Source organism: Pristis pectinata, chromosome 13 (genome assembly GCF_009764475.1).
Source record: "Pristis pectinata isolate sPriPec2 chromosome 13, sPriPec2.1.pri, whole genome shotgun sequence".
NCBI classification, from domain to species: domain Eukaryota; kingdom Metazoa; phylum Chordata; class Chondrichthyes; order Rhinopristiformes; family Pristidae; genus Pristis; species Pristis pectinata.
The window spans coordinates 33870818-33883280 of NC_067417.1; the positions used below are offsets into that span (position 1 = coordinate 33870818).

At 41.9% G+C, this 12463-nt stretch overlaps 1 protein-coding gene across 1 annotated transcript in view; it reads right to left on the minus strand.

The window, feature by feature from the left end:
• aktip (akt interacting protein) overlaps window positions 1–12463 on the minus strand; it is a 40787-nt gene that overhangs the window by 12070 nt on the left and 16254 nt on the right. The gene's annotated exons all lie outside the window — the stretch shown is intronic.

The following is a 12463-nucleotide window of genomic DNA, read 5'->3' on the forward strand; positions in this document are numbered from 1 at the left end:
TACAGGAGATGAGAGAGGTCATAAATGAATACTTTTTCATCTATACTCACCGAGGTGGTGGTCATGGAAGCTAGGGAGTTCAGGGAAGAGAACAGTGATGCCCTGTAATATACTGAGATTACAAAAGAAGCGTTGGTAGTCTTGAGGTACATAATGGAGGATAATTCCCCAGGGCCTGACTTTGTGTATCCTAGGACATTGTGGGAAGCAAGGGAAGAAATTGCTGGGGCCCTGGCAAAGATTTTTGTATCTTCATTAGCCACAGGTGAGGTAACTGAAGACTGGAAGGTGGCTAACATTGCACCATTATACAAGAAGGGCTGCAAGGACAAGCCAGGGAACTACAGGCCGGTGAACCTAATGTCGGTGGTGGGAAAGATACTGAAGGGGATTCTGAGAGACAGGATCTATCTGCATTTAGAAAGGCAAGGACTGAAAAAACTGATTAAGGATAATCAGCACAAGATGAGATGAGATATCTTTATTAGTCACATGTACATCAAAACACACAGTGAAATGCATCCTTTGTGTAGAGTGTTCTGGAGGCAGCCCACAAGTGTTGTCACGCTTCCGGCGCCAACACAGCATGCCCACAATTTCCTAACCGGTACATCTTTGGAACGTGGGAGGAAACCGGAGCACCCGGAAGAAACCCACACAGACACGGAGAACATACAAACTCCTTACAGACAGTGGCTGGGAGCGATATATATATAAAATGAGATGACTAAGAGCACAGCAGTTGACACTGTCAAAGGCCTTGCTAAAGTACATGCAGACAGCGTCCCACAAGGAAAGCTGATCGCCAAGGTTAGATCACATGAAATCCAGGGTGAGCTTGCTAACTGGAATCAAATTGGCTTGGTGGAAGGAGTCAGAGGGAGGTAAGTGGAGGGTTGTTTTTCCAGGTCGGAGGTCTGTGACCAGTGGTGTGCCACAGAGATTGGTGCTATACACACACAAATTTGTATGAGAATGTAGATGACATGATTAGTTTGCAGATGACACCAAAATTAGTGGTGTAATGGATAGTTAAGAAGGTTGTCTAAGATTACAAAAGGATCTAGATCAACTAGGAAAGTGGGCAAAGGAATGGTAGATGGAATTTAAAAATCAGACAAGTGCAAGGCAATGCACTTTGGGAAGTTAAATCAGGCCAGGACATACACAGTAAATGGTAGGGCCCTGGGAAGTGTTGTTGAAAAGGGAGAGTTAGGGGTGCAAGTACATAGCTCCCTGAAAGTGGTGACACAGGTAAACACGATGGTGAAGATGGCATATAACACTTGCCTTCATCAGTTGGGGCACTGAGTACAAGAGACACTGGTGAGGCCACACTTGGAGTACTGTGCAGTTCTGGTTGTCATACTATAGGGAAGGATGTGATTAAGCTAATGAGGATGCAGAAAAGATTCACAAAGGAGGTTGCTGGGACTAGAGGGCTTGAACTGTAAGGACTTAAATTAGATGTTGCAGCAGCCAGAGCAGCAGAGGGGAAGAGCCAGCAGCTTTTTAAAAAGTTGTTTTGCAGGTATAAAAGGGAAGCAGGCTCAAGCAGAGTGGGCATTCTAGAGCACCCATGTTTGAACTGTACGTGCCACAGTTGAGTACAAGTGCTGAGGCTTTGGTGAGAGGAGGCAGAGCAGTCTAGGCAAGGTTTTCCTTAGAATTTCTCTCCTTATTAGAGTAGCTGGCATGGCATTTAGGGCAGTGGCATGCTCCTTCTGCAGGATGTGGGAGATCAGTGAGACTGCCAGTGTCCCTGATGACTTCACTTGTAGAAGTGCGCCCAGCTGCAGCTCCTGATTACGTGAAGGAACTGGAGCTGGAGCTGGAGCTGGAGCTGGAGTTGGACGTACTTAGGGTTGTCCAGGATGCTGAGAGCATCATAGTCGAGAGCTTTAACGTGGGTGGTCACAAACCAAGGTGCAGACCGCAGATGGTTGGATGACCACCAGGAGAGGGAAGGAGACAGACAGTGCAGGGTCCCCCTGTAGCCATTCCCCTCAGCAACAAGTATACCCCTTTGAATACTGCTGAGGGGGAATGACCTTTCTGGGCACAGCAGCTGTCGTCAGGTTGGTGGCAATGAGACAAGCTGCGAGACAGTGGGTAAAGGAGAAGTCAGGCAGGGCGGTAGTGGTAGGAGACTCGATGGTTAGGGGGACAGACAGGATATTCTGTGGCTGCAAAAGAGACGCCAGGATGGTGCATTGCCTCCCGAGTGCCGGGTCAGGGATGTCTTGGAGTGGCTGTGGAACATTCTCAAGGGGTAGGGTGAACAGCCAGAGGTTGTGGTGCATATTGGTACCAATGACATAGGTAGAAAGAGGGATGAGGTCCTGCTCAGTGAACATAAGAAGTTAAGAGAGAACTTAAAAGGCAGGCCCTCAAGGGTAGTAATCTCTGAGGGTAGAAAGATAGCTCAGATGAATGTGTGGCTGAGGAGCTGGTGCAGGAGGCAGGGATTCAAGTTCTTGGATCATTGCGATCTCTTCTGGGGTAGGGGTGACCTGTACAAGAGAAATAGGTTGCACCTGAACTGGAGGGGGACCAATATCCTGGCTGGGAGATTTGCTAGTGCTACTTGGGAGGGTTTAGACTAGAGTGGCAGGGGGTGGGGGTCTGAGCCGTAGAGTGGCTGATGAGAAAAATCAGGGGATAATACTGTAGCCAATGAGAGCAAACTTAGTCATCAGGATAGGCAGAGGCACAATAAAGGGAGAGGAAAGACCATTGGTTTAAACTGCGTTTATTTCAATGCAAGAGGCTTGACAGGTAAGATGGATGAACTCAGGGTGTGGATTGGCTCTGGGAACTGGGATATCATCGCCATAACTGAAACAAGGCTGAGGGAAGGGCAGGACTGGCAGCTCAATTTTCCAGTATATGTATGTACAGACGTGACAGAGGCGCAGGCAAGAGAGGAGGGGGAGTTGCCTTCTTGATGAAAGAGCACATAACAATGGTCATTAGAGAGGATATTCTTGGGGGAATCATCCAGTGAGGCCATAAGGGTGGAACTTAAACGAGGAGGAGATGATCACTCTGATAGGATTGTATTATAGGTTCCCCCAATAGCAGGAATTGGAGGAGCAGATACGAGGAGAGATTGCAGCTAGTTGTAAGCATAATAGGGTAGTATTAGTGGGAGATTTTAAACTTCCCTAATATTGACTGGGCCAACCATAGTGTAAAAGGCTTGGATGGAATTTGTGAAATGAGTCCAAGAAAGCTTCCTTTCTTGATATATAGAGTGAGCTACTAGAGGGTGCAACACTGGACCTCTTCCTGGGAAATGAGGTAGGGCAAGTGGCAGAAGTGTCTGTCAGCGAGCACTTTGGGTCTAGTGACCATAATTCTATTAGTTTCAAAATAGTTATGGAGAAGGATATGACCGGTTCGCACGTCAAGGTCTTAAACTGGGGCAGAGCAAACTTTGGAGCCATAGGCGGGATCTTGCAGTAGTTTATTGGGTGAGATTGTTTGCAGGATAAGGAGTGTCTGCCAAGTGGGAGGCCTTTAAAAATGTAATGTCAAGAGTTCAGGGCCTGCATGTTCCTCTTAGGGCAAGGCTGGCAGGTTTCAGGAACCCTAGTTGATGAGAGACATTGAGTCTCTGGTTAAGAAGAAGATGGAGGCATACACTGTGCATAAGCAATTGGGAACTAGTGAATCTCTTGACGACTACAAGAAGTGTAGGAGTGCACTTAAGAGAGAAGTTAAGAGGGCAAACAAAAAAAAAGAGGATGAAAAGAATCTGGCAGGCAAGCCGAGGCAAAATCCCAAGATATTTTATAGGTATATTAAGAGCAAAAGAGTGGCTAGGGAGAGAATAGGTCCCCTTAAAGATCAGCATGGCCGTCTGTGTGTTGAACCAAAGGAAGTGGGAGAGATTTTTTAATGAATATTTCTTTTCAGTTTTTACTGTGGAGAAAACGATGGAAGCTAAGGAAGTGGGGAATTGAGTGGTGTTGTCTTGGACCACAAATTAGCAGGGAGAGGTATTGGAGGCCTTAAAGTGCATTAAGGCAGATAAATCCCCAGGCCCTGATCTGGTGCATTCTCAGACCTCGTAGGAAGCTAGACAAGATTATAGGGGCCCTTGCAGAGATTTTTGCTTCATCTCTGGCCACAGGCGAGGTTCTGGAGAGTAGCTAATGTGATACCATTGTTTTAAAAAAAAGGGTAGCAAAAACAAGCCAGCAAACTACAGGTCAGTGAGTCTGACATCAGTGGTGGGTAAATTGCTGGAGGAGATTCCAAGGGACAGGATCTACCAACATGTGGAGAAACAATCAGAATTGGGACAGTCAGTCAGCATGGCTTTGTGCAGGAGAAGTCGTGTCTGACAAACCTCTTGGAGTTCTTCCAGGAGGTAACCAAGAGTATAGATGAAGGTAGGGCAGTGGCTGCTGTCTTTATGGACTTTAGCAAAGCCTTTGACAAGGTTCCTCATGGCAGACTAGTCTGGAGGTTAGATTGCATGGAATCCAGGGGCAAGATAGCAGATTGGATTCATAATTGGCTCAGTGGTAGGAAGCAGAGGGTGATGGTTGAGGGTTGTTTCTCAGACTGGAGGCCTGCATCTAGTGGGCTGCCACAGGGGTCAGTGCTGGGACCTTTGTTGTTTGTAATTTATAAACAATTTGGATAAGTGTGTACAAGGTGTGGTTAGTAAGTTTGCAGATGATACTAAAATAGGTGGTGTTATAGATAGTGTAGAAGGTTATGAAAAATTAGAGGGATCTTGATCAGTTAGGTATGTGGACTGAGGATTGACAAATGGGTTTCAATTCAGATAAATGTGAGGTATTGCATTGAGAGATCAAACCAGGGTAGGACTTATACAGTGAATGGTAGGGATCTTGGGAGTACAGGTGCATAGTTCACTAAAGCAGCTTCACAGGTGGTTAGGGTGGTGAAGAAAGTGTTTGGCATGCTGGCCTTCATCAATCAGGGCACTGAGTATGGGAGTCGGGAAGTTATGTTGCAGTTATACAAGACATTGGTGAGGGCGCACTTGGAACATTGTGTACAGTTTTGGTCACCCTGTTATAGGACAAATTATTAAACTAGAAAAAGAGTACAGAAAAGATTTACTAGGATGTTGCCCAGACTTGGGGGCATGAGTTACAGGGAGAGGTTGCATAGACTAGGACCTTATTCCTTGGAATGCAGAAGATTGAGGGGTGACCTGATAGAGATATACAAGATCTTGAGGTACACAGTCTTTTTCCCAGGAAGGAGGTGCTAAAAACAAGAGGGTATAGGTTTAAGATCAGATATTTAAAAAGGACATCAGAAGCAGATTCTTCACGCAAAGGCAGGTGCGTATTTGGAATGAGCTGTCAGAAATAGTGGTAGAGGTGGCACATTAGCAACATTTAAAATCTCCTCTGCACCCTATCCAGTCCAATTTAGTCCTTCCTACAGTGTGGTGATCAGAGTGGACACAGTATTCTAATTGTGACCTCACTAATACATTTGTACAATAATATCTTCACTCTTATAGTCTGTGCTCTGGCTAATGAAGTATCCCATATGCATCCTTCACCATCTTGTCCATTTCTGCTACCACTTTCAGGGATCTTTTGACTTGTACACCAAGGTCCCTCTGTTTCTCAATACTACTTAGGGCCCCATCATTCATTGTGCATTTCCTACTCTTATTTGTCTTCCCAAAGTACATCACCTTACATGGATCAGGATTAAATTCCATCAATCCATCTCAGCAAATGATCAACATCACCCTGTAGCCTAGGACTATAATAGTCACTTTCAACAACATCATCAATTAGTGTGTCATCTGGAAACTTACTAATCATATTCTGACCACTTGGGTATATGCAAACAGCAGGGGGTCCCAGCACTGATCTCAGTGTACCACCACTGGTCATAAGTTTCAAAACTTTTACCATCTCTCTCTGCCTCCTATTACCAAGCCAATTTGCCAACTTGCCTCCCATGGCAGAGGGAAATATGGAAATAGTAAAAGTCCTCTTACACAAGTTCTGCTGTTCAATTAGATCATAGGAAATTTATGTCTTAATATCATTTACTAACTTTGGTTTTATAATATTTAATATTTTTGTCCAATGATTATTAACCTCAATGCCTATAAATTCAGTTGATCTAGTCTCAGTTTTTGGAAGGAACAAGTTTCAGATTTCAGTGCACTTTGTGCTGAAATGCTGATAAGCATCGCTCCCAAAGCATCTCCCTCAAACTTTAAAAAGGTTCTTTCTTTTTATTCTAGGCTCCGTGATGGAAAAGTTTATTTCCACCCAAGGAACAGCTAGCAGGACTTTAGCATTTCATACAAAAATAAGAGTACCTCTGACTTTTTCAGGCCCAAAATGAAATGTCAGCCAGGATCAAGTTAAGTGTTGGATTTGAAGTTGAAGTCTTAACTTTCTGGATCAGGTAAAACTATTACCATTGGACCTGAGCCAACATAGACTCACATAAACAAGCAGCTACTGAGACGAGCTAGCAGAAGGTTTCCAGCTGAGTTAAAATTATTAACTCCAAATCAGAACCTCAGGAGGACAAAAAGTTTGAAATGGCAAAGGAGGCAAAACTAAAATATATGCATACAAGAAAGAGGCTGTGCCATTGACATGGAAATTATTGCACTGCAAACTTATTAACACTATTTGCACTTACATGTGATACGACAAGCTGGTGATAAAAATATGAAAAGCCAACAAAAGCATGGATTGACAAATAAAACTGCAGATGCTGGAATCCAAAGTAAAAACAAAAATGCTGGAAGAAAATCAGCCAGTCAAGCAGCATCTATGGAAAATAAGTAGACGTTTCGGTGAAAGAGCATTCATCAGACAATGCTTGGTATAAAAGTCGCACTGTGAAAGAAATATATATAAAAAAAAATCACAGAAATACATCTCGCCTGGAGCTGCAGTACAGTACTAGGAAAAAAGGCCACTCACTGGAAGCACGGGCTTCATGCAATGCCTGCTCCAAGAAGTTACTTAGGAAGCAAATGTTTTGACGTGCTCTGACAGCTGGTGACATGCGCTACTAAATCAGACAGCCAGTGCCATAATCATCTGGCAGCCTAAATAGACAACTCAGACTTAAAAACAGAAGCTGGTAACCAAATTAAATCTTCAATGGAAAATAAACCTGATTTAAGACAAAATCTTCAAAATATTCTTATCTGAAGTAATTTGTGACCCCTTTGAATTTGGCTTTTACAGTTTTAAATCTTAATTTCTCCTAGCAGTTTATAAAGTTAAACAGTAAATGCTGGAAACATTCAGGAGGCCATGAGACTGCCTGATCTGCTGACCATTTTCAGCATTTTCTGTTTTTATTCCAGATTTCCAATTTACTACAACAATTGTATTTGTTTCTTCAGGATGAAGGGAGCAGGGAACCTTAATGACCCACTCCTTCCATTGCAATGTGATTCAAATAGCTGTACAAGAGCTACGAGCTACATGGAGTGCAGCAGGTGCAGATCCAGTGTCAGTGGATGGCCAGTACTGTGGTCCGAACTCCTGGCATCATTTGAATCACAGTACTCCACTTAGTTTTGCAAGATTTTTCAATCCATCTCTGCTATTGTGCTTAACAATTTATACCTCCTCTAGACCCATTATCGTTTCCATATGTGCCTTACTACGACAGAACTGAGCTTTGTAGCATCAACCTTTTGTTATTTAATCACTCCTGCCAGAGCTTTCCCTTTTGTTATTTTGGTATCACACTTTTCAGGCTATAAATGTGTTTATAAAAAGTCTGACATATCCTACTTCTGTTAAAACATATTGTTGTTTCAGGTCAAAACCAACGTCAACCATCTATTTCCCTCTACAGGTGCTGCCCTACCCACCGAGTTCCTTCAACAGCATGTCTTTTGCTCCAGAAGCTCGCTTTCCCTCCCCCACTTCCAGATTCCAGCATCTACAGTCTTTTGTATCTCCTAAAACTGAATCAATTACTTTCTCTGCAAATACTCCCAATCAAAATGCTCTCAGTATGTTCTTAATATGGATTTCCAGCATCTGCAGCATTTTATTCTTGCAACAGCTACACTGCTTGTTTTCTTTTAAAAAAAATAAATGTCAGATTGAAAAATTAAAGGACATTAAGAACCAGAGCACGTTGCTGCCTTGGAGTTTGCAAATAAAGTTTTTCATTCCAATATCCTGTAGCAAAGCATTAGCAATGAAATCATTTCCAACTGGTGTCATGAAGCCAGAGCAAAACATCTGTGCACACACATTAAACATTTTGTTCATATGGACAATTCTTGTTATCAGGAAATTTGGTCCCACTACTACATCTGTTTACGCTGGAACTGCCCATTATATAACACAAATCCAGGGTACAAAACACAACAGAATGCAAGAGTCTGGAACTCACTGCCCAAAAGGGTTGGTAGAGGCAGAAATTCGCACCAGCTTCAAGGACTTGAAGAGCCGTGACTTGCAAGCCGTGCAATGAGTACTGAAAAGTGGGAGTAGGCAGGGCAGTGCAGTTTAACCAGCAGATATGGACTGAACAGCTCCCTTCCGCATTGTAAACTTTCCTATGATTCTAGTCTCAGAATCCATAGACCAAGAGTTCACTCTGTCAAGACCAAGTGGTAGCTGGTGTAAAACAGCAACCCAACTTCAATTCATACATTTACAGGGATATTCTACTCTTTGCTGTAGTTACATCTACTGTCACTTAATAATGCATCTGTTTCTGCCTCAGCTGCTCCTTGGCAATTACAATAATAGAACTGTTAAAGCACAAGAGGCTGCCATTGGGTCCAAACTGTGCCAATTCAAAATATAGTAATCCCATTAGTTCTATTCCCCAACCCTTGCAGAGCCCTGCAAATTATTCTCAAATGCCTATCCAATTCTCTTTCAAAAGACACCAACCAGGTTGGTTTCCACAACTCTTGAGGCAGTTAAATCTAGTTTATAACGAGTAAAAAAATAACACTTTTCCCTTACATGCCCCTTGTACAATTTGTTCAAAAATACATGAAGCATGAAGGAATTTTTCTCTTGAATAGTTTTAAGGGATGTCTCTTCACCACTTATTTCCCATTGGAAGTTAGTTTACACCCGTTTAAACTAGCAAAATTCTCTGGATTTTAAATTTTAAAATACCAGCCTTCTCCATACCAGTGTAATCTACCCTGTTTTCCCCTATAATTGAAGCTTATGTCCTTGGCATCATTGTGTTGAATTTACATTGTATGATTACTATGACATTAATGCACACAATTAGCAACTACAAAATTAGCACTTTAATTTTAATGCTATGTTAATCATGCATTTTATCAAAATCTGCACGTTAAGATTTAAAAATAAATGTTCTGCAAGACAACTGTCAGTCATTCCACTGCAAGCATTCACCCTTCAACTATTTTTAAATGATCTGGTCCAACATCTCACTCATTCTTTTTAAAGTAACAGAGTGCCAAACTATCCCTTTGCCTCCTCAGATGCTACCTGACCCCATGAGTCGCTCCAGCAGTTTGTTTTTTGCTCCACTGTCCATACAGGTCAGTTCCAAGAATGCTAAAAGTCACATCTTTGAGATTCCTTCCGACCAAAGTCTAAGTTATTTGATAATACTGTCATACACATCTCACAGCCAGGTGGCTTTTCAGCCTTCCATGTCTGTGCATCAGCTGTGAGGGTTTGCCAGAGGGGTTCAGGACAGCAACGGATGTGGGGCAATTCCCCTTGCATGTGACTTATGGAATAGTTTTCACTTTGGTAATGCAGATTCACCCTGACTTGCTTCTTACACATCGCAATCCAAGTTAATTACTAACATCTAATGAAGAGCAATGGGCAGTCAATAATAAAAATTCACCTGCAAGTTTAGCAGTTAGCATAACCAACTTATTTAATTTAAAGCCCAGATGATCACAAAGCAGTAAATGGCAAATGTGCAAGAGGGAGGGGTAGGAGAAGGCAGAGAACCAAGGGTTTTACTACTGGAGAAGTGTACAGAGATAGGAAGGAGCCAACCCATGAAGTTTTTTTTTGTTTTAATATTAATTGACTGACAGCTTCTTAAGAACACATTGCGAGTTTCTCAAATGCAGTGTGGCCAATAATATATGTACAATGAAGGAGGAAGTATCTCATTTATAAATTCAAATAGTCTGCTACTTCTTTAGAAAAACTTTCAGAATCAATGATAAAGCTCAATAGGCACCCACTCAGCCTACCAGCTCCTAAGGTGCAATTCCCTCCTCTTACCCTGTAGTACCTCTTTGCCCTACCCCATGGCTTAACAATTATTTTTCTCCTTCAATTATTACGCATTTTTTTTTAAAAAGCAAAATTTTCAATCCATTTCCATTATCCTTCCAAGCAGTGTATTCCGGATTACGATTCAGCACCCCTCCCAAAACGCTTTTACTTACTTTGCAAATTGCTTTTTGTCTTTCAGTCTTTGTCACTGGTAACAATTTCCACCTCCTGTTCATTAGCAACACTTGGCAGAGAAAGCTAGGACCTTGCAATTCAAGTACTCACCCAGACGCTTTTTGTAATAGTTTTCCCAGTCTTTTGACATAATTGATGTCTTTTATCTCTATTTTCCCCCCTTTAAAATATACACTCCTTTGCACCATTAGGATATAGCTATTTTGTACTCATTTATTTTCGTATTTTAAGATGATGGTCTTTTGCTGATTCACATTTTCAAACATTTCTGCCCACATGGATCATTCTTTTCGTACTTGAGCTTGGGGGGGGGGGGGGGGGGGGGCGGTGGAGAAATCACAACAACCAAAAGTCAAAGTCAAAATCACATCAACCTTCAGACTTCAGTCTGAAATCAAGCAGACCAACCAGCAACAATCCTGCATTAGCTAGCATTCATACATCAACACTTAAAGCATGATCTTTCAAACATCTAACACTCTCCTTAACTCCTGTCTACATGTCACTGTTGAGTCCAAGAGCAAGTTTCTTTTACATCCATGCCTATTTTTCCTACAAGTCTGCCAAAACAAAACACACTCTGCACCCATCATCATAATGAACTCTGCCTTTTCATTAGCCCATACCTCCCTGCAACTTTTAATATTTTTAATGACAATCCTCCAATGCCTCTCTGCTGTTGGACTGCCATAACCCAGGGACAGCTAACATAGCCATCTTATACCACTAGATGCACTCTCATTTTCAGAGCTCCCAAGTAACCAATTACAATTCCATCCTCTTCATCACCCACCTATGTGCTTATCTGCTGTTGCAATCCTCTGTCACCAGCAAATTTCAATGTCTTCTGGCTTGTCCCTAATCCTATAAACTTCTGGTTTATCCCACACTATTGATAACACATTCCACATCAAGTTGTGCCCACTAAATCACAATAACTTGTTGCTTCTAGGATTAAAGTATAGATAGGATAAAGAGGAAACCATTAAGCTCCTCAGTTCTATTCCATGATTCAAGTAGGTCTTGCCTGATCTACTGTCACATACCCATCTTTGTCCTATATTGCTTAACAGCTTTAAATAAGTCTATCAATTTCAGATTTTAAAACTAACAATTCATCTAGCAATGACAATTGCAGAAGAGCATTTCCAGAAATTGTGCGCAGAAGTTTGCTGGATTTCACTCACGAGATCCTTCCCAATTTGTAGAAAGCATTTCTATCGATCTGCAACATGGGTTGTCATCTTGAAAACCTCCATCAAATTACCTTGTATTTTCCAGAGAATAAAGCTTTAGTCTGTATTCTTTCCCCTCCATTTATTCAACACCCTTAACCCAAGAATCATTTGGGCAAATCCATGTTGTGATCCCTTCAAGGCCATCTACATCCTTCCCTATTATATGATAGCCAGATGTGGTCTAACCACACTTTTATATAGCTGTAGCATGAATAACCCTAGTCCATTAGACCAAAAAAAAAACCCAGCATTTTACAAGCTTTCCTGATCATTTTTTGTACTTGTCCATGGCATTTTAACGATCCAAGTAAATGGATTACCGAATCCCTTTGGGCCACCATTCTTTCAGTTTCACCTTCTTAAAAACTTCTTCCCTATTCACATTTAATGTCCAAATAGATTAGTATCTTCATAATTCACTGTTTCCATTTATTTACAATGACCTATCTTCATGCCATTAACGAATTTGGATATGTTGCTTTTATCCAAGTTGTTCAAAAATCTTGTTAGTCTTCAAACATTCATTGCTTGTCACCTGCCTACTATTTTCCTAAGATCGTCTGGCACAATCTATGCTTTACAAATCCATGTTGGCGCTTTGACCAAGTGTTCAGATAATTACAGGTACTATTAATTTCTAAACAATACAAATTAGGCGTGTTCCGTTACTTCCCGGATTCACTCCCTCACTGTTTATTTTGGGGGAGAAAAAGGACAGGGATTGACAATTTGCCAAAAAGAAATTCCCAAACTTAAAGAACTTTGCTCATTAAGGCTCTGCAGTCTTTA